Genomic DNA, 23114 nt, shown 5'->3' on the forward strand with positions numbered 1-23114 from the left:
CTATCAAGGCAGCCAAAACAACTGGGGCCAAGGTCCAAAGTGAAGAAAAACTCTCTGAGGCTAGCACAACAGTCTATACAGTATGTTCATTCAGGACATTTACCAATTTCTAAGAATCCTGGGCATAGAGAGTAAGAAGCCAAATTGTGACAGATTCTAAGAAGCAAAGGTGCTTAACAGAGTTTTTCAGAGTCTTATGGGGTAAGAAAGAGAGAAAGTGAAGATTAGACTTCTTAGGCAGCCAACACTTGAGGGGCCAAAATCTTACAAAGAGAAGCAGACAGGAAAAGCCTAAAGGTCTGAGCTATGACTCCCCAGGAGGCATTCACCTATTCTTAAACTAGAAAGGCCAAGAAATAGCAAGCAGTAATCTGAAGAGACAAACAGAGCTTTCAGGTATTTTGTGGTCCTGGGGAGATGAAATTTGGAGTTCAGTTTCCAACAAAGAGGCTGAGCAAAGGTAACACACCACCAATCTCTCTGTCAGGACTCTGAGGGAAATACACTCTCTATGTAACCCAAAGAGCAAACAGACTCGATCTTTCCCAGGTTGAATCCCAAGCTTGAAACAACTCAGTCCTACTCTAAGTACCTACCAGAAGCTGAAGGCTCATCTACACTTTCTATAATTTTTCAAATACAATGTCTGTGTCTAATGCCCAATAAAAAATTATCAGCATGAACAAGAAACAGGACTACACAATGAGTCCAAAAAATGAGCAAACGGAGCAGAACAAAGATGGAGTAAACACTGAAGCTGTCAGATTTTTAAGATGACCATGACAAGATAAAAAATTTCACAGGACAAAAGATTTTAGAAAGAATACAATGGAAATGCTAAAACTGAAAAATATGATGGCTAAAATTAAGAACTCACGAAATAAGTTTATCAACAGTTTAGACGTGGAGGAAGAGAGTGACTGGAAGAAACAAGAAGTTAGCTAAAACCATCTGGGCTGAAATGTGGAGAGTATAAAGGATGAAAACTACCTAAAAAGGAGAAGAGAACTATGAGGCATGGGAAATAGGTCTAATATATGTGCAATTGGAGACCAAAAGGGAAGGGAAAGACAGAAAGAGGAAGAAGAAATATAGGAAGAGACAAGAGTTATGAGTTTTCCAAAAGTGATGAAAGACTTTAAGCCATAATATAAAATAAAAAAAAAAAAAGATGCTTACCAAACCCAAGGAAGATAAATACAAAGAAAAATTCAACAAGGCATATCATAGCAAAACTATTTCAAAAATCCAAACATAAAGAGACCTCAACAAGATACTAAAATCAAATCCAGCAGATTAAAAGGATTACACACCATGACCAAGTGGGATTTATCCCAAGAATGCAAAGGTGGTTTGAAAATGGAAATCAACCAATGTAACACACTATATTTATAGAATAAAGGGAGAAAAAAGCCCAAGATCATCTCAGTTGATACAGAAAAAGTATTTGACAAAATTGAACACCCATTCATTATAAAAATACTAAACAATCTAAGAAGAAAAATGAATTCCTTCAACTAGGAAAGGGTGTCTATGACAAACTCACAGCTAGCATCATACATAAGAGTGAAAGACTGAAAGCTTCCCCCCTAAGACCAGGAACAACACAAGGTTGTCTGTGCTCACCACTTCTATTCAACATTGTACTGGAAGTTCTAACCAGGGCAAATAGGCAAGAAAAGAAAAAGGCATCCAAATTAGAAAGAAAGAAATAGAAAAGAAATATCTCTATTTGTAGATGACATCATCTTATATATAGAAAATCCTAAAGAAGCCACCAAGAAACTGTTAGAACCAACACATTCAGCAAAATTGCAGAAAACAAAATCAATATAAAGAATCAGTTGTACTCGTACATGCTAGTAATAAGCAATCCAAGAATGAAATTATGAAAACAATTTCATTTATGATATCAACAAACACAAAGAAAAATATTTTAAAGCCTGCAGAGCTAAAGAGACATTATCTTCAGACCATCATAGCAGACTTCTCAACTGAGAAGATGGAATCTGAAAGATGGTGAGATGACACTATTTAAAAAATAACAAGAAGTGGCATCTGGATGACTCAGTTGGTTTACTGTCTGACTCTTGGCTTTGGCTCAGATTATGATCTTGGGGTCATGGGCTTGAGCCCAGCATCGGGCTCCATACTCAGTGTGGAGTCCGCTTGAGACTCTTTCTCCCTCTCCTTCTTCCCCTCCCCACCACTCTCGCTCTTTAATAAATAAATAAATAAATCTTTTAAAAAATAGCAAGAAAACAATGGCTAACCTTGAATCCTTTACCAAGCAAGAATATCTTTAAAATGTAAAGTAAAAAAATTAAGACATTTCCAGAAAATGCATACTGAGAAAATTCACAATTAGCAGAACAATTGCAAGGAGTGTTTCAGGTAGAAGAAATATAAACCTAGATGGAAGATCAGAAATGCATATAGGAGTGAAAAACAATGGAAAGGGTAAGTACACACATCATTCTCAAATAATATTAACTGTATAAAATGACGGTAATGTCTTTGTCAATTAACATAAATGACGACAGTAACACATCACGTGTGAGAGAATAAATGGAGTTAAAGCATTCGAACTTCTTCATGCTTTCTGCGAATTGATAAATTCGCATAATAATTGATAAATTATTTATATCAGACTCTAATCAGTAAATGATGAATGCTTTAATCTCTTCTGTGATCACTAAAGGAAAAATAATGTATAATTAACAAGCCTATAGGAAGAGATAATTGAGAAATTAACCCAAAAGGAGGGAAGAAAGTTAAAAGAGAATAAACAGGTAAGAAGAATGAAAAACCAACTGCAGAAAAGCAAATTAAAACTCAAATATAAATGTAATGTAATTACATATCAGTAATTGCATTAAATATAAATGGAACGGATTTTCAAGCATCTAAATTAAAATATAAAGATTGTCAAACCAGAAAAATATTTCATGCTACTTACAAGAGATAGAGCTATGAGGAGTCATTAAATATTGAAAGTAAAAGGATGAAAAAGATGTTGATAATATATTAATTTTCCCCAAATTGACCTATAGATTCAATGTAATCCCAGTCAAAATCCCAACAGAGATTATGGAGATTGACAAGCTGAATCTGTAATTTATATGGAAATATAAAGGGCCCAAAATAGCCAGAACAATCCTAACAAAGAACAAAGTTAAAAGATTTATTCTACAAGACATCCAGACTAATCCTAAATATATGGTAATTAAAACTACAGAGTTATTGATAAAAGGATAAGAAAATGGATCAATGAAACATAATAGTTAGAAACAGAGTCACATATATATGGTCACTTGATTTATTATATTATTATGTTATATAAAATAATAGTGTAGTGGACCAAATTATAGTTTGTTAATAAATGGCATTGGATCAATTAATCAAAAAAGTCAAATTCTGATTCTCACCTCACACTGTATATAAATATTAATTCCAGGTGGATTGTCAGACTACATATAAAAAAACAGTGAAGTTTCTAGAATATAATAAAAAAGCATATCTTCATGATCTTAAGATAAGAAAGTAGTAAACTGGATACACATATCAATAACCTTAGAGAAAATAATTGATAAATTGGCTTTCTTTAAAATAAAGAATGTCTGTTCATCCAAAGACACCATTAACTTAGTGAAAGGATAAGACATGGAGTGGCATAATAGCAGATAGACAGGTAGACAGATGAAATAGGAGATAGGCAGTTAGTTACCTAGACAGATGATCGATATATAACCACCAAAGAGCTCTTACCCAGAATATATCATGAAATTCTATAAATCAAAAAAGACTGACAACCCAATAGAAAAGTGGGCAAAAGACTTGAACAGGCATTTTACAAAAGCGGTAACCAAATGGATAATATGCATATGAATAGATGTTCAGTTCCATTAGTCATCAGAGAAATGCAAACTAAAACCACAATGATATAGCACTACATGCCAACCAGAATGGCTAAAATGAAAAAAAAAAATGTAATGGAAAGTGTCAAAGTGTGCAAAGATGTCATGCTATTAGAACTCACCTGCACTGTTAGTGGGAGAGTCAGCTAATACAACCACTTTGGGAAACTGGCAGCATCTCCTCAGGCCAAATACTTCTATGATGGAGCAATTCTGCTCCTGTTTATAAACCCGAGGGAATGTACGAGTGCAAGAGACAGTGATGAGAGGGTCCATGGGATCATTACATAAAAGCTAACCCTGGAAAAAAATCCAAGTGCCCATTAAGAATAGAACAGACAAATACATCATGGTATATACTTTCAAATTAATCACAGATAATAGTGAAAACAAATAATTTCTGCTATGCCTATCAAGAGAGTTGAAATTCAAATATTCAGCAAAAAAAAAGAGCAAATAGGCAAAGGTGCATCCCATATAATATTGGTTAGATAAATTTCAAAAACAAGTGACACTGATCTATCATTAAAGAAATCAGGACATTGGTGACCTTTGGGAAGGAGGTCACTGATGGAGACATAAGGAGGCTTCTAGGGAACTAACGAGTGTCTTTTTTCTGATCTGGGTTATGAGCCACATGGTTATATTCTTTTGTTTAAAAGTCTTTGAGCTGTGCATACACGATCTTTGTACTTTTCAAAATATATAATATACTTCAATAAAACATTTTTTTCCATGGCTCTGAGATACCCGCGATATGTACCTGGTGAACCTGTATGAAATAAAAAAGGTTTGAAAAATTATTCTGATGTGCCCACAACATGTGTCTGGTGAGCTTAACGTGAATCCTAAAATTTTGCTCATCCCCTTTAGGTAGAAGGTGGTATGTGTTTGTGCTAATGGGGTGCCAATGCTGGGACAGTGATGGGTTAGGTCTATGATGGGGCAGCAGCACCATGCTCAAAGAGTCCCGGGGCCAAGACATGGTCCATCATTGTCAAGAGTCCTGTGGTGTCACATGTTTACCCTGCCCTTTTGCTAAGTGACTCACGGTTTAGAAACAGAAACTCTCAGATGCAAGCTTGAGTCTGAGCCAAAGGTATTCACAGCTACAGGAAACAAATAGCTACAGGAAATTAAATTCACTTTCCCCCCCACAAGCTTGGAGTTGGTAAGAGGTATCAAAAGAATAACGAAGGTTCCCAAGGCAATGACCAGAAAGACAAGAAGAGGGGAGCAGACATAGCCTTGTGCAGAGACCTTGGGTCAAAGGTAGCTATTGCAGGGAGAGAATATCAATGATAAGATGGTCCTAACAACAAAGCAGCAAGAACAGCTCCCGTTTATCACACCCCATCCATGGGATGGTGCTGGCTAGGAAAACATCTTTATTTTCTTACAGGATTCTCACACTGACCCCTCTGAGGTAGGGTTGTCACATCTAGAGAGGAAAGGTGGAGGCACGCTTGAGGAGCTCTCATTTACATCATGTTATTTCCTTATGCCAGCTGGAGTCAAAGAACTGAAAAGAAATGGACTTGGTTTGAAGATGTGCTATGGAATGTGCTAATTATGGTCGGATTTTTAGGGAGACCTCAAAATGCCAGGAAGGATGTTGGTACCACTGTAGAGCAAGGTTTCTCAACCTCAGTACTACTGACTTTTGGGGCCAGACAGTCCTTTGTTGCAGGGCTGACCTATGCATTGTAGGACACTCAGCATCCCTAACCTCTACCCATCAGAGCTCAGCAGCACATCCACTTCCCTTCCCCCAGTGGTGACAACCAAAAATGTCTCCAGATATTACCAAATGTCCCATGAAGGGCAAAATCAACCCTGGTTCCAAATTATTGCTCTACAGGAAGGGGAAAGACTGAGTTGGTGGATAGAAGGAAAAGCTCAGAGGTTTCAGGGAAAATGAAGTTTCACAACAAATGAGAAATTATGACTTGCAGCCAGCTAGGAAGCTACACACAGGAGATGGGCTGGGATGTTTGGAGCAGAGAAATCTTTAAGATAAGGGTCTGGGTGCTGAGGCACTGAGAAAGAACATGAGTTGAGAATAGAAATCTGCAAAGCTTCTCTCTGTGTTCTGGTTGGATATAGAGGGGTTACAGCGTGATGCTGAAGGTAAGATCTGGGCTTCATAAACAAAGAACTTTGTTTTCTAAATTTCCAAAGGGACCAAGAGAAAATCTCTCATCTCACACCAGCATGCTTGGAAATAAAGATGAATGGGGAAGGAGGTGGGAACCACTTTTAAAGAGTCTGCATTGTCTCTATCCCAGTAACTTCATCACTATGCTGCACATTCTGGTAATCGAGACTCACTCACAAACCAGTGATGTCCTGACTGAGGAAATTGCTGGGTCAAGAGGATGCCTAAGATTGAAGGACAGCTGGGCACAAGACCAATGTTGCACAGATACTTCTAGAGACATCAGTTGTCTCTAAGCCTTGGAGCAAGGGCTTGTAAAGGCCCACTGAGACCACTGGAGGTATCTACTAGAAGTATCTGCTTCTCTGCTCGAAGGCAAGAAAAGAGTCAAATTGTCTAGTGATATCTGTCATGGACAAGTTAACAGATGGAGAAGCACTGTGCATAGTATACACCACCCAGGTTTATAGTTCCTTAGACTATAAACCATTACAACTTTGATTGATTCAATAAATGAATGAATGAATGAATGAATGAATCACAAGCTCATAAGCTTATTTTCATCAAAGAACCAGCTAGGATATGCTGAACTACAATGTCTTGTATACATAAATATAATTTCAATAATTTACTTTTGGAACTGTTAATTCAAAAATCCATGCATTTTTTCCCTTTCTACTGACTTTATAATGTGTTCTAGATCATGTGATAGGTCATGGGTAAATATATACTGCGTGGAATTCATGGTTTTCTGTCAGATGACACACAAGAATACAGATATATCAATAGGTAATTATAAAGTCTGGGACAAGTGCTCTGAAGAAATAGAATGGGATACTGTAAGAATGGACGATGAGGATGAAGAAGGAAAAGGGATAGCCATGTGAAGAGTAAGAGAAGGAAGTACAGCCTGGATGGTATCTCTGCGGTGGTCATGGCATAGAGGAAGAGTGAGCAGGAGTGAGCAGGGTGTGCTTGCTGAGGTTCAGGAACAAGCTTGTGCAGGGCTCTACAGGTTCTGACTTGAGGCAGTGGGGGATGAACAATATGTTCCCTGAGGTCAGGAACCAGGTGCATTCTGTCAACTCCTCCGTCCCCCAGACATAGTATAATTCCTGGGACATAGTAGATACCTGGCGCATATGTGATGAATGAAAATGAATGCATGAATGAGAAGAAGGAAGGTGCTTAAACTTACTGAATGTCTACTATACTGGGTCCTTTTAAAATAACCTTATCTAACTTTCCAATTACCCTGTGAGAAAGATATTATAGTTACTACATGAGAGAAAAAGCCGAGGACCCAGAGAGATTATGGAAATGCTCCAGAGTCTGTTAGCCAGTGAGTGGCAGAGTCAGGACTCAAATCCAGGCTCTGAGTTTGATTCTCTCCCGTTTTCCATCATGCACTATTATTGTACTTGGAACTGAAGATCAGAGGACTCTGCCACCACTACAGGGGATTTGACCCTTTGCATACTGGTTGCTTCCTTCACACCTCTGTGAAACGAGGATCATCCCTGCCCTGCTTATCTCACGGGATTAGCTTCAAGAACAAATAGAAAGAATTCGTGAGAAAGCTTCTTGACTTAATGGTAATCCTTAAAATTTGTTCAGGCTTTGTAGTTCGCCGTGATCTCACTTAGGTCCGTTTTGTTTTCAGTGTGCCAGGAGGTGAACAAAATCTGAAAACGTTTTGCATCTCTTGGGAAGTGGTTTTACTTTTACCTGAGTTTTGAAAGTCTATGGTGACACCAAGGGTAGTGACTCACTTGGCAAGCTCTACTGTAGTCAGGGAAGCTCCTAATTCACACAAAACCCAGCTCCAGACATCAATTCAGACTTTGTCTCAGAGTCTCTGGCACGTCTCAGGTGACGACTGAAGATACTGCCTTCCACAAAGGACAGAAGAGGTGGGCTTTCCTTTGTGGTTGGAGCCCATGACAAATCCCAGCCTAAGATTTGGAAGCAGGCTCATGGTGAGGAGGAGGTAGTGAATCTTGATGCATGCAAACCCCAAACAGTTTCGCCAGCTGCACTCAGTGACTCATCCCTATTCAGCCACCCAAACATTGGTGAGAACCTGGTCTCAGAAAGGTATGTGGTTTATCTGGCTGCATAAACAAGGAAAACAGAGATATGGCCCAAACCAGCATATCTGAGACTAGTCACATCCACTTGAAGAATGTCTCTTCTCATAGTGATCATCATTTTTCCTAGCTTCATTTAGCAGTTCTCATGGCTGAAGAGAAAAGAAGAAATGGAAACTGCTTTCCAATAATCCAGTCAAGAGACTCATGGTAGAACTGGGTGCCAAAGCATGACATTATAGCCAGAGGGGAGGACTTCGGCCAGTTATTTTCAAACTTTAGTGGATATAGTTTTACCTCGGAGCTTGTTCATGGGGACCTTTTCTCAGTCCCAGCCCTTGAGTTTCTGATTTGCAAAGTAATTCTGCATCAGGCAGTTGCAAAATCCCACTTGGAGAAACACTCCTTGAAAATAAATCCTAGTCATCACTTGCTTACAGCTTGTTTCTGGTTTAGAACAGACTTATTCACCATGTCAGCCGACTTCAAGAGACTGTGAGGAGTTCAAAGAAAAAGACAAGGGGCTGACTAACACTTTCAATGTCCAGCAAATCACCAAGATGCAAGTACAGTCGAAGCTCTTTCCCCATGCCGGCTTCCTCAATTCTTATGCTTTTGTCCCTTCGTTCTTACAAATAGTTTGCTTCATTATCCTGGAGCAGAAGCACTATTGTGGCACATACTTTTTCTTCTTCTCATGTTTTAAACCTGACTGCAGTTGCAAAAAGCTACTACCTCGTGAAGGAATCATCTCTGTGAGGATCCCTTTTTATTAGGGCACCTGTTTCCTGATCCATCAAACATGGTCACTGGAACAGAGACTGATTATACCAGAAAGTCCATCTGTTTCAGGTATGTCCCCTTTGCAAGACATGCAGAGATTCTTTGAACTTGGGTCTCTGAGAGCTCATCTGTCTAGAGAAACAAGTCAACCTTAAAATTTTCGTGGCATAACTTCACAAAGAAGTTAATCTAAATGCCTCTACCATTATACTATTAAAGGTTGACATTTGATGTTGATTAAAAAAAAATTTTTTTTAAATAATCTCTACCCGCAACGTGGGGCTAGAACTCATGACCCTGAGATCGAATCGCATACTCTACTGACTAAGCCAGCCAGATGTCCATGATGCTGATTTTTGGTGGACAGGGTCTGTCATGTTAAGAAAGGTTCCTGCAATTCCTTTTTGAGGCAAACAAGTAATAGTTTTGTCATAAAAAATAAACAACTGAAAAATTAAAGATATTAAAACACTGCAAGGATATAAAACTTAGAAAAGTACAATGCAGCCCTAATAGCTACCAAAGCTTTCACTTGTTGGTCAAACATTTTGCCAGGTGTGGCTAGAGATGTGTCTGCTCTCATTCAGGTGAGGTCTTCTTCCCTCTCATCAGCAAGTTTCTGTGCCATGTAAGGATCTCTTTCTAATGCTCACATTGACCCATTTTACAGTGGCCATTTCCTGGGGCACTTGGCTGGCTCATTTGGTAGAGCCTATGACCCTTGATCTCAGGGTTGTGAGTTTGAGCCCCATGTTGGAGGTAGAGCTTACTTAAAAAAATAAAATCTTAGAATGGCCATTTCCTGGTGTCATAGGTAATGTTTTAATTGCAGAAAATGGCCAGCTTTCCCCAATTCCTATTCAGTCTATGAAGACCAGACAACGTCTGCCTCCACCTTTTCATGTTTTCCCTAACATGCTGGTATTTGTGTCCTGCATGCACTTAAGCAATGCCAAAGGAGAGGATCAAGGTGTGATTTTTTTCTACTCTCAGCTGAGGATCTGTGGATTCCTTCTGCAAAATGCCTACTACAACTGCAATGAGAAGACACTTTCTTCCCTTTATGTTGGAAGATAAAAGTATTTCTCAGGTCAGGTTTCGCCTAGATTGCTCTCCATAAACTCCCCTTCACCTAGTTTCTCCAGCTGCAGGAGCTGGGGCTGAAAGTCCAAGGTTTGCAGCAGACACACTGGCGTTGGGTGTGAACTAGGCAGCCACATGCAAACCAGGACAGCTATTGCTATGGTTCTTCATACTCTGCTTGCCAGAGTCCTAACCTGTCTCCACCTTGGGGCTGGGCTGCCAGGTGCCATGGTTGGCGCTGGCACAAGAGGGAACCTGGGTGAGTGGAGCCAAATGAGAAAAGCAGGCTTCCTTGTACAATGGGAAGAACACTGGATTCAAATGCAGGCATGCATTTACTAGCTGGATGATATGCAATAAGTAAATTAATCTCTCTGCGTCTCAGTCTCCTCCCGCATACAAACTGGAACTAAGACTTTGCTGTGAGAATTAAATGAGATATTGTGCAAAATTTCTAGGCCAGCGCCTGGCTCATCTGAGGACCTCAAGAATGGACATTCCCTTATTGATTCATCTGGTTTACTGTAAATTGTTTCCCAGCCCATCAGCTACAATGAAGAGGTTAGAGCAAGGAAAGAAGCAGTCTGTCTAGTGACTAAATAATGAGCCAATAATGGGCAAGAAGTAATGTAAAGTTAGGACTTAGCTAAGGAAAAACAATAGATATGATGACATATATTTACCTTTTCAGATAAGCATCCCCCACGTTCCCAATGGGCCCAGAAGGCTTTTTATTTGCTAATGGAGCAGCTCCAAAGCATGTGCCCTGGGAAATCACGATGTGCCTAATCATTTTAGCAATAATCTCTGAAAAATTGGCCATTACTGGAAGTGACCAACCATTTGGTTGTAACAGCCTGAAGCAAGATTATTAACAGCAAATGTGAAGATGATTATTTTAGCAAATTGGTAAATTCAGAACACAAAGGCCTCATGCCTGGCTGGAGTCTCCAGGAAATCATTTTATGGCCATAATAAATGTCTACTGCTTGAGATATAAAAGCCATTTAGTCAGTTTTCTTTGTGTTTGGGGCAGGGAAGGGCCCAGTCATGAGCAGGGATGGGTAGAGATATGTAGGTGGGGTGAGGTGAGCGGCTCTAATTTGGGGAGCCCATTTTTCCTATTTGCTGAACCAAAAAGAAGTACTGTGGATTGTAAGAGTCAATGTGGGCATAACATGGTAACGACTCTCAGCAAAATCTTCTATCCATAAATTAGGTATTTTTTGTTTGCAAGAGATAGGAAGTCCAACCCAAACTTATTAAAATAAAAAAGGGATATTTGGGCTCATTCAAATGAAAATTCCAAGAATAGGATTAGCTTCAGGCCTAGCTTGACCAAGGGGATGACATAGTGACTTTTCAGACTCAATTCTTCTTTGTCAATTTCCTTACTTTCCTTCCTCTGCATTGAACCACTGAGGAGCAAGAGGGGGCAGATCTGCCCCTCTCCAGAGTCACAGGTGGCCAGCAATGGCCCAGAGGTCTGTAATTTGGATCTTGTTCTCATCCCCAAACAAATCACAGTGACTGGGAAATGCCATGCCCTAATTAGCCAGAACTACAGCACAGAGCCATTCCTGGAGCTCAAGACATATATAGAGAGCAGGGGAGAAAACTGGATCCTCTGAAGGACATTGGTGTGTACTAACCAAAAGAAGAAGTTTAGAAGGGAGACAGATGCCCCCTAAAAAACAAAAGTCTGCTAAAGTGTGAAAATTAACCCCTCGATAAAACAAAGACACTGTACCCTTAAAAAAAAACTATAATCTTGAGGTGACAGACTGATGGCATGTGGACGGACGGGGAGGAACTCTTCAGCAAATATTCCAGCAGTTGTTCTTAATGCCTTCAGTCCCAAAAACAGGCAAGATAGGGAAAAGTGACTTGTGCAAAGAGCATTTTTATCAACACTGGACCTCAGAGTTTCTGAGTTGCTGTTCAACCCTGTGCTGTTCCCACCTTATTACTACTGACTCTGAGAGCTCACAAGCCGGCCTGTATGCGGCCCTGGTCTCCGTTTGGCAGCCTTCCTCACAGAAAGGGCCTAATATACAAACATGCAGAGAAGGAGCAGCAAGGCCCAGGAAGCAAATACCACCACACTTGCTCCTCTTCCCTCCCTCGGGCACACACACACCACCACACACTATGTCCAGATGTCACTCCTATGGGTCTCAAACTCACCCTCTAGGAAGCTTCCAGGGAGCCCCCACTGATCACTCATAGATGACCCCTGAGGCAAAACCCATTTGTCACTCCTCTAGTGGGTTCCACTATCCCACTGCTATCCTGTCCCACTGAAATCCTTCACGAGAGGTCTCTACAGCATGACACAGCGTGAAGGCTGTAGTTTCACAGCCAGATAGATCTCTGTGCAAATATCAGAGGCAGTCCCTGAGGCAAGGATTTTGGAGATAGTACTGGGGGGTAATTCCTGGACAGGCTGGTAGGAGAGTAGGGAGGGGAGACAGGAAAGGAAAGGCAGCAAGTAGAATAATAAAAATCAGTTATCAAGTGAGGGACCACTGTAGGTAACTGGGGCTCACTCCCCCTGGACCTTGGAGCTTGTGTAGAATGGAAAGCAGCACTGGAGTTCTCCTGGTGGGAGTGAGAGGCAAAGGGCCCTTCCCTGTAGGTGAGTTGCGTGAGGGAGGCCGGTGCCAGCAGCAGATGGTTAGGTTAGTGCACACTCAAAATGTATAGGGGCAGAGCCCTGAGGGCCTCTGTTATTCCCCACAATTCACTGGCTTTATGAAACCGGAAATGCACCCTATTTTTCTGAGCTTCCTTTTCCCACTTATCAGATGAGGAAAGCAACTCCTAATCCACAGGGTTATGCTAGAGCTTAACCAACTAACGGTTGCTGAGCATCTGGCATTTGGGGGACACCCAGACAGTGCTAGTTATTTCCCCCTTGCCACGTACTTTGGCAAGTCCAGAAGAGAAACTGGATTTACAGGACTTCTAGCAGAAGGGCAGAACACATTCTCCAAGCCAGGACAGAGCAGCCATGCATGGTGAAATCGCTCCCAGTGGATTCCTCGCTTCAAACACAAACAAGAACGGACGGCACTCTCTCAGTCAAAATCAGTGTGAGGTGCTTCATTTATTTAATTGGATTTAATCTTCTTTCTGTTTAATAAATACTAGAAGTAGACAATTAAGCAAAATGGTGAAAGCATTTATCAAACTGAAAGAAGAATCAAGCTCAGGGTTGAAGCCGGATTCCAGAGACGTGGGGAAGGGGAGAGGCGGGGTGAGAGCCAAGAAGAAGAATCACGTGTGCTGCCCCTCGCCACTGAGAACGGTCAGCATCTCTCCACACTGTCCTCTATCATCTGTTAAAACCCAGACTTTTGCATCCCTGTTGATTCTCACGCTTCCATAATGCTGCACAAACATTTCCCTCTGCCTAAAATTCCTTCGTTCTACTTTTCTATGTGCCAAACTTCAGCTGACCCTTCAAGATGCAGATTTCTCTTGCTGCAGTGACCTTGCAAGTCTCCTGGGCTTCTGGAACCACAGCACCCTTTGCACATCACTGTGGAAGAGAAGGCAACAAACAGTGGTAGTGCAGTGCGATCACCCTGGTCTCCTCCCTTGCACCTGCTGTGAGGAGACAGGAATTCATGAACATGGAACACTGAGCACCACCAACAGTATGGGTTCCCGGAGCTGCTGAGGGGCTGACGTCCCTGTGGATTCATGTGGCAAGGGCCATTTCTGGGAGATGATGGACTAGAGAGGAGACTTGAGAAGGACCAGAGAGGCTGTGGACAGGAGGGAGGGTGAGCTGAGTGCCAGAGGTGGGAGTGGAGAGGTACGCAGTTGCAGAGTGGGGAGGGAGTGCAATGGGAAGTTAATGGGAAAAATGGGGCACAGTCAATGGATGAACGGTCAAGCTTTTTCCCCACAGCAATGTTATCAGAAGACCTGAAAAAAAGGGATTTTAAAGATACTAACCTTTCCAGGGTGGGCCAGGGTGACCGCATGAAGACAAATGAGCTACGAATCACAGGTATGAGCTACAGGCGCTCCTGTGCAGGTGGAGGCACCGCGCATTGAATAATCCAAGTGACCAGCATGCATCAGGGATGTTCTATCAGCTAGGCACAATTCTGTGCTCTTCTCATGTAATAACTCACTTAATCCTAGAAACAGCCCTGTTATATAAGTACTATTATCATCCCCAGTTTTTTTTTACAGACGAGAAAAAGATACTGAGAGGTGAAGTCCCTTACTCAAGGTCACACCATTGCTACATGGCAGCGTCAGGATTCAAAAGTGGACAGGCTGGCCGCAAAGCCCATGCCCACCACAACCCTGAGCCAGAAAGACGTGGCTTCAAACCCCGCACTTCAGCACACCAGTTTTGTGAGTTTGGAGACTGACTTCTGAATCTCAGTGTCCTTATCTGTCCAATGCAGACAATGGAACCTGCCTCATGCCTGTGGCATCCAAGTGACATAATTCAGAGCGCAGAGCTAAGCACCTGAAGGATTTAATCAATGCTAATTTCCCTTCTGTTTCAGTTGGTCACCCTTTTAATTGAAACCTATCATTAGGAGAGCAGAAGTCCTCTTACCCCCAGTGGGGGAGAAGGGTGTCAAGTGAGGGCAGAGCAGCCATCTCCTCTGTTTTCACCCTGCAGCCCCTCCCTCCAAGCCCACCCACTTCTGAGATAGGACGGATTTCTTCCTTAACTCAGTTCATTTCAGGTCTCCACCCCATGGAAGAAACACAGGAATCTGTGGCAGTGAACTCAGCAACATTTGTTCCCCAGCCCAAGAATAAACAGAGAAAGCAAGCTCCTGCATCTTCAGAAGTGCATTTACTGTACTCGAAACAGATGAATTCTCTCTGTTTGCATTAATCGCATGACTATTTGGTCCAATTATTCTTACCACTTCAGCAATCATGGTGTGCTTGTTCAAGAAGAAAGAAATAACAACAGCTTATCTTGTTGAGAGCAAAGAACAAACAGAGAAAAATCAGGGTCCGCTCCTAAATGCTACACTTGCTGTCATCCTGCTAAAGAGATGATTCATGTTCTCATAGCAACTCGGGTGAACAAAAAAAAAGTGGGGGGGGGGCATTCTGAAAAGGATTCAGTTGCAATGGTTAAAAAACCTTTTCAAAATCAGTCCAAATGCAGATAAAACTCTATTTTTATCACCCTACTCAACTCTGCTGCCCCCCCAACCACATCTTCTCACTTTGACCAATTTACATAGGCTTAAATAATTCTTTCAAATAACACATTTCATTCGAATAGGGTAATGGACAAAGCACAAAATGTGGTTCAATCCCCTCTCTATAGAACCCCTGGGGACTGCTCCTGTTTCCGGGGGACAAACAGATTGGTGCTAAAAGAACTGTAGAGAAGAAAGTTTACAAGGCTGCTGGGAGGTAGAAGTAGGTGACAGACATGGACACTCTGCCCTTCCCATCACAATGGCAATCAGAGGTGCCAGTTCACAGGGACAGCATCCCTCCTGTTCTGCCCTATGCCTTTTTCCCATATGATCTTTCCTCCAGTAAGCTCCAGCAATCAATAAGAACCTAAGGGAAATGACTATTTTTTCACAGACATCATCGTGAACCAACATGTACTCCATTTCCTGACCTGTGACTGGAATCCTTGGCTCTTGACTTCCTCCATCACCTCTTGGTGAACCTCTGGATAAGACAGTGAGTTTTTGTCTTGGAACCAACCCTCGTTCTTCTCCTGAGCTGTGTCTGCTACTGACATCTTAAGTGACATAAAGCTTGATGCATTCTGGTCACTAAGAGTGTACCCTGATACCAGCCAACAGAGTTTGGCTGTGGTGCCATAAACAGAAAAATAAGTCAAGGGCTTTACTTTCAATGAACCATCATTGTCTGCTGGGACCAGGGCAGGAGAACAAGGGCATCAACATATCTATAACAGGGCAGGGAGGTCTCGCCATCTTCTAACTTGTCAATACAAGTAGGTTGTAGAATAACCTGGATGGGTATTTTATTTGCAGGCAAACAGAGAAAGAAATTTGGGTTCCCAACACATGTGCACCAAGAGAGAAGAAGAAGGAATCATGTAACGGTTGGTAAGCTGTATGGACAAATCTCAAAGAATCACTAAGAAACTGTAAAGAGAATTATTTTATCATTAGCAAGTGAGACTCTTGCAAGTTCAGGGGTTTAACAGATAGAGCTATTTTTTTTTTTGATGGCACTGTAGTATTTTATAGATGCAAGAAGCCTCTGTTTTGCAAAAGATTCAGTTCAACAAAATAATATGCATTTTTTGATGTAATCCAAACTAAACTTTGTAGTTAGAAGTACGGTGAATAAGACAGTTTCTTCCCACCATTGATGTATGTTTAAAAGTGATTATAGAAGAGTAAATATTAAATTATAGCAAAATCAACAATAGACATAGGTACAAAGTATAGATATGACATAAAACAGAGATATCACACTGTTGGGCCAGAAGCAACATCCCAAGAATACATCTCAGAGGAGATGATGCCTAAGAAATGTTTTGAAGGATGAACAAGAGTTTGCCAAATGTGCAAGGGGAGTGGAAGTGTATTCCAGGTAGAGGAAACCAAATCTTCAAAGGAAACAAAATCTATAAACATATACATGTGACATGGTAGGTTTGGATAGCTTGTCAACCATGGTGAGAGGACTGACCTTCTCCCTGCCTCAGTCTGCCAACTGGAGGAATGAGGACAAAAGGATAGTTGGCTGTTTATTTTTGTAATCCCTTTCCCCCACCAGATGAGAGGACTTTGAGAAAAGACCTCAAATTTTTAGGAAGAAAAGGAAGAGGGAAGGAGGAGTGGGGAGAAAGAAAAAAATGGAAGAGAGATGGAGACAGGGACAGAGAAACACAGAAGGACATGGGAAAAGAGAGGAAACTCATTTTTAGAAAAAGAAAGAAAATGAAAATGAGAGAGAAAAAGAGACATTAAAAGGGAGGGACGGAGGGAGCAAGGAGGGAGGAAAAGAGGAAAGAAGGGAGGGAAGGAAGAAAGGAAAGAGGGAGGGAGAGAGGAAGGTGAAGAGGAGGGAAGGAGGGAAGGAAGAAGGGAGAGTGGACAGACAGGCAGGCAGGAAAAGAGAAGGAGCGCACTGCTGGGGACCTGAGCAAGGAGAGAAAGCGTAGTGGGGGCAGCAGAACCCAGGCAGCACCCTCCCCACCTCCCGTGCAGTCTCTCCTGCTGCCTCCAAGCCTGGCCCTCACTCTCACTTCCACAGAGCCTCTCAACAGAGCCCAAAGGCCCTGACAGTGGTCTCAGGGAGAGGTTTCCCTTCTTCTGGAGCCTTGGCGTGGAGCCTCTGTGAACAAGCTCACAACCCATTGGCAGCAAGCTGGGGCCCCCCAAGAGGTTCAGCTTCCTTGTCTGCGTGGCTTTGGTGTCAGAGGAGTCTTTCCTGGGACTTCAGGGAGTGTGTGTTGTTGGATGGCCCTGCACAAACCCACCAGGGCTAAATCCAGGCTCTGTCTTAGGGACAATGAAGCCAAGGTCAGGGCGGGTGTGCACAGGAGCATTTGGCAGAGAAGGGAGGAAGACTAGAGAAGGCCATGGGGATTGCTTCTACACCACAAAAAGATTTAGAAGCTGGTAGAGTGTGACGGGTAAGGCTCTAGGAGTGCCTGCATTGAATCCTCACCTTGGCCTTTTGAGTTGGCACAGTCTTGCACAAGTTACTTAACCGCCTGTGCCTCAGTTTCCCCATCCGACAAACAGGGGATACTTACAGTACTAACTTAAATGCGGTTCTTTTAAGGCCTAAATGAAATTGGTCACGCATGTAACAAATATTTATTGAGTAACTACTATGCCCTCAGGACACTCCTCTTGGAGCTTACTCAGGGGAAGATTACCATAAAAGTAATAGTAAAAACAGCACATAAGTTGTTGAGCACAGTGCCTGACAGCAACGACCTGAGAGATATGCGCTGTGATTAACTGGGTGGGGATCTGTCACAGAACTTTACTACCATTCCCACCATTTTTTTTTTTAAGATTTTATTTATTTATTTGACAGAGATAGCCAGCGAGAGAGGGAACACAAGCAGGGGGAGTGGGAGAGGAAGAAGCAGGCTCATAGCGGAGGAGCCTGATGTGGGGCTCGATCCCATAACGCCGGGATCACGCCCTGAGCCAAAGGCAGGTGCTTAACCGCTGTGCCACCCAGGCGCCCACCATTTTTTTTTAAGACTTTATTTATTTATTTGACAGAGAGAGAGAGACAGCCAGCGAGAGAGGGAACACAGTCAGGGGGAATGGGAGAGGAAGAAACAGGCTCCCAGCAGAGGAGCCCAATGTGGGGCTCAATCCCAGGACCCTGGGATCACACCCTGAGCCTGAGGCAGACGCTTAACGACTGAGCCACCCAGGGTCCCTATTCCCACCATTTTGATGCTTCATGACAGAATCGTCCAGCAGGTAACACTCTTGGCCTTTTACAAATGAGGAAACTGAACTCTGAGGGTCGGGGTAGGCGTGTCTCCCAAAACATAATTGGCAAATAAGGGGAGCCAAGTCTGAACACAGATCCATCAGACTAAAACCCATGCTCTCAATACAGTGTCGCTGTGTCTACACGACTGTACATCGGGGGTAATTCTGGCTTCGATGGAACACGGGGAGACCTTGTTGCATGTGCTCAAACTTCTGGTAGATTCACTGGCTGGGTAGTTCTCCTTTTCCCTCACTGTTCCCAAGGCATCCCTTGCAGAGTTGAAGAAAAGCATTTCTTTCTCTCTTGTGATCTGGAAATATCATGGGCCAAGATCCACCAGAGAGAGAGAAAGGAAAGAATGAAAATCCAGACCCTGACTGCCTGAATTTCTATGTGAGACATTCAGTGCTCCTTTCAGACAAGTGAAGAAACACAATCTGATGAATAGTGAGAGAGACTGTGGGTCAGTGTACAGGGAGTGTGTCAGGTCCCACAGTGGGGGTTACCTCAAGCCATGCCTGGATCGAGCCACTGAGAGGAAGCTGGTTGGAGCCATCAGGTGAGGGCAGTGGATGTGGAGGAGAGGGGAGGCATGAGGCATCTGGAGAACACACCAGTTGGCTTCTTGGTCAATGGCTGAAATCCCAAATCAGCTAATGTGAGATCTTGGCATAAACAACTCTATGTAAAATTGTTATCACTAAATTAGCATTTATTAAAAGCCTATAATCGTTATCCTTGCTCGTGGAGTGTGTGTGTGTGTCCTGTAAGCCCTGTTTATAAGCACCCCCCCTAATTTATTTTTGATCAGACTGAACAGGGGCCAAACCTCTTTAGCTAATATTGACATTGGCTGGGTGTCAGGTGTCCAGGATTTGGAGAAACTGGAAGGGCTTGTTCTTGTTCTGTTTTTTTTTTTTTTTTTTAATTTAACTTAACTATTTTTGAATCACCCCTACAGTTAAAACCTGACTTTTAAACTCCACCCTCCCTTTCTCCTTCCTCTCAACTCTGAGTACAGCATCCCGTTTTAACTTGCTTATTTCCTCAAATGATTTCACTGACACCAAATGTGTTCCTAACCCTTGTTCCTGGTGGATTTGAGACAGTTTCAAAAAATGGCTAAAGCACAAAATAATAAAATAAATAAAGGAATTGGGTAAAATGATGAAATAAGGGTAGAGACATACTAAGATTGGTAAAACTAACATTACAAATAGAGCACTCTTATGATCTTGGCAATTTCCAGAAGGGAGGTACAAATATGACTGAGTTATCTAGCTCTCAAGGCAAGAGATACATCTTCAGGGACAAAGTCTGCACTGTCCGTAAGATACACCAAACTAGGAAAAGCACAGCATTCCCTTATACTGAGACCAGAGAGAAATTTCTGCCATGACAGACTAAAAATCATCTTCAGCAGTATCATTTCAGTCAATGCCAAGTTTCCCATGTGACAATCTCACAGCCTCCAAATCAGGCCTCAGGCAAGATGCCAGGACAATTGGGTAAGAGTGGGCCATTTTCTGATGGTCTGTGCAGGGCCTGGGCTCCATGGGCTGGTGGCGGCCCTCCTATTCCCTTCAGCCTGGGCTGGGCACCTGTTGGTGCTCCGAAGCATCACTCACTTCCCCTTACAAAATCACCTGGGACACTTACTTCCCACTGCACGGTTTCCTCCCTGTTTATCACTGGACTGGAAGGTGCAAGATGGTGGGCATGTGATTTTCTCCATGGCCCCCAATGATAACACAGCAATTACTCAATAAACAGCATGTTGAATGAATGCATGAAGAGACAAACAGAAGAAAGAACCAATGCAAGAGAACAATTTTGGAGGAGAATCAACATACATTAATCACTAACTTTTGTGCGGCAAATATTTGTATAGTGAAGATTATGCTTCTGATTTGGACCCCCACCCCCCAAAATGGTCTGCTCCAACTCAGCTTCTCTCCTATTGGGCATCTCATCTAATCTCCAATCGGTATCTCCTTTTATCTATCTTTTCCCATGAATAAGAAACATGGGTGCATTTTCACTGCCATGGCCACACCCTAGTGTACCAAGAGGTACCTGCCATCTTGGAGGAAATCTTTTTCTTAAATACATTTGATGTAAAAACATTGAATTTAATCCTTTACGTAGCAGATCTCTGGCCAACAGTTGTTGAAAATAACTATCAGCTGGCAACCTAGCTTCCCTCAAAGCCTTTGAGGCTTCCAGGAGAACTCAGCACCATGCATAACTTGGAAGAAGGAGCCCAGCCTGCATTTCTATCCTCACTTCCAAGCCACCAGCATTTTTAATGAGAAATGAAGCCAGTGTCAGATGAGGAAGGGAAGAAGGGGACATTTTGAAACTGAGAAGAGATATATATAAACCAGCAGCCTGACCACATTATCTAAACTGCTGTTTTATAGCCATATTATGCACTCAATTAAAAAAAATGTTCAATGTAAAAAATTTATAAAGATAAGGCACTGGTAAGGGGTGAAACTCTGGAGAGGCTTTTCTTTCCCCCTCCTATTAGATACTTTCCTTGATTCTAAGACTGAAAACGCTACAGTCAGCACCAACTTAATTCCACATTGCAATTAGGGTCATGCATTAAACCAGGCCTCTGAACACGACTACCCAAAGGAACTCAGAGACTAAATGAAAACCAGACGTGTGGCCAGAGCAGTTGGCACCAGTCAGGATCCCAATATATAGTAACAGTATAGATTTAAAATGAAAATTAAAAGCAGTCATTACAGTTAAATTGATGTCATATTTGCCAGCTGTTTATTCAAAAGGAGAAGAAGGGGAGTGATGTGGGCATTCTGAAAGCTGCTTTGCCAACCGTGCCTCTGCTTTAAAGAAGGCATGTGAGCTATTTATTTAGCAGAGAGAGAGCCTGACAACACGCCTTTTATTCCTTGTTGAAGTTGGTACTTTTTAAAGTAGAGATTGGGGCTTCTTAATCTGGACGTTATATCAGAATTACCCCAATTTCTTTCAACACCTACATGCAGATTGCCAGATCCACCCTGCAGACTCTGCTTATCCAGCTTGGAGGTGGGACTCGGGAAACTAGATTGTTACAGCTCTCTGCAGATGTTTCTAAAACTGCTCTGGGATGAAGACAGTTGAGGTCCCAACTTTGGTCTCCGGATAGCCGGCCCGACCTATGAACTTGGGCTTCACTCCTACTAGACCTCCCTTCCCCTGCTCTTCACACCTCATCAGCAATTTAACCCACTGGAATGTGAACACCTACAAGGCCAGGACCTTGCCTGCTGTGTTCAGACTGCATCCACAGTGGGGTCCGTGCTTTGCATGCTGTAGGCCCTCAATAGACGAATTTAAGAGTGAATGGCTGGGCCATGTAACAAACACTGTCTTTTGGTAGCAACAGGAGAAAAACTCTCTGGGCAGCCAGTGCTCGGATTTGGGGTACCTGGGCAACTGCCAGGCAGAAGAATCTTCTAAGCTGTGTGATCCCACTATTCACAAATGTAGTCTTCGAACATGGATGCCTTTTTCTAAGAACACCCAGGGAGAGGTGAAAATGTGCCAGTCTCAGAGCCCCATTCCCAGAAACTGTTTAATTTAACTGACCTAGGGTGGATGTCAAGCATCAGTACTGCTTAAAAGCCTCCAGAGAAGCTTTAATTTATAGCAAGTCTGTAAATCAGTCCTCCGATCTTTGTATAAAACTCTACAGTTGAGGCAGTTTGGGGGGAAATCAGAAAACACACGTTAGAGCTCACTACTCAACCATCAGACCAACAGAAAAGGCAGTACCCGGAAGCTTGTGAGCAATGCGGATGCTCAGCCCTCTTCCTGGGCCTCCGAATAAACATGCACTGTGATGAGGTCCCAGGTGACGGGTGTGTGCCCTAAGGTTCCAGGGAAGCTGATCTCAGAGGCGAGCAAGCTAACACGCTCATGTAGCAGGTGTCCCTTGAGACCCAGTCACCGGCTATCTTTAGTTGGGTGGGCCACAGTTAGGAACACAATTGCACGTGTAGAGACACCTATCTCTTCTTTCTGGCTAAAGCAAAGTTTATCTTTGGAGGTCTTGGCATCCCAGCTGCTTTTGGGTCCACCTTTCTCAGAAGAGGCTCTCAGAGGCGGTTTCCCATCGGTCACTCCACTGAGCTTTCTTTCACACTACAGTGTACATTACCACCAGAAGCACAGGGAGTTTCCACTTTGGGCAACAAGGGTTTGCACCCTGGCCTTGCCATGCACTGGTGGTGAAAACTTGAGCAAGTCACTAAAGCTCAACCTGATCCTCAGGTTCCTCATCCATAAAAAAAGAACAATGGTCCCTACACGGCCCATCCTGCAGGGCTGCTTCCAGGATCAAATCAGATAATTTACATAAACAAAGGGAGGTGTAATTATCATCACTGTGTTTGTATGACTCACAGCGTTCTGAGTCCATAAAAGCCTTGTTTGGGGAGGACAGAGAGGTGCAGGTGTATATGCAATCTCAGGATTGCACCAGGAAATGGTCCTTTGAGAATTCAGGGCCAGGAAAAAGCTTCCCTTTTCCAACAAACTTATATGAATCCTCCACATTTTAAAAAGACCCACGTGATCCAAATATGTGTTCTTTTTTTTTTTTTTTTT

At 42.6% G+C, this 23114-nt stretch overlaps 1 long non-coding RNA gene across 1 annotated transcript in view; it reads right to left on the reverse strand.

Annotated features, from left to right (window-relative positions):
* Positions 1-18394: 18394 nt before the first annotated feature.
* LOC103662075 overlaps positions 18395-23114 on the reverse strand; it is a 380893-nt gene continuing 376173 nt past the window's right edge. The window contains exon 4 of the long non-coding RNA XR_568347.2: positions 18395-19127. This is a non-coding gene — a long non-coding RNA (uncharacterized LOC103662075). The remainder of the gene's footprint in view (positions 19128-23114) is intronic.

Source organism: Ursus maritimus, unplaced genomic scaffold (assembly GCF_017311325.1).
Source record: "Ursus maritimus isolate PB19 unplaced genomic scaffold, ASM1731132v1 scaffold_19, whole genome shotgun sequence".
Taxonomy (NCBI): Eukaryota; Metazoa; Chordata; class Mammalia; order Carnivora; family Ursidae; genus Ursus; species Ursus maritimus.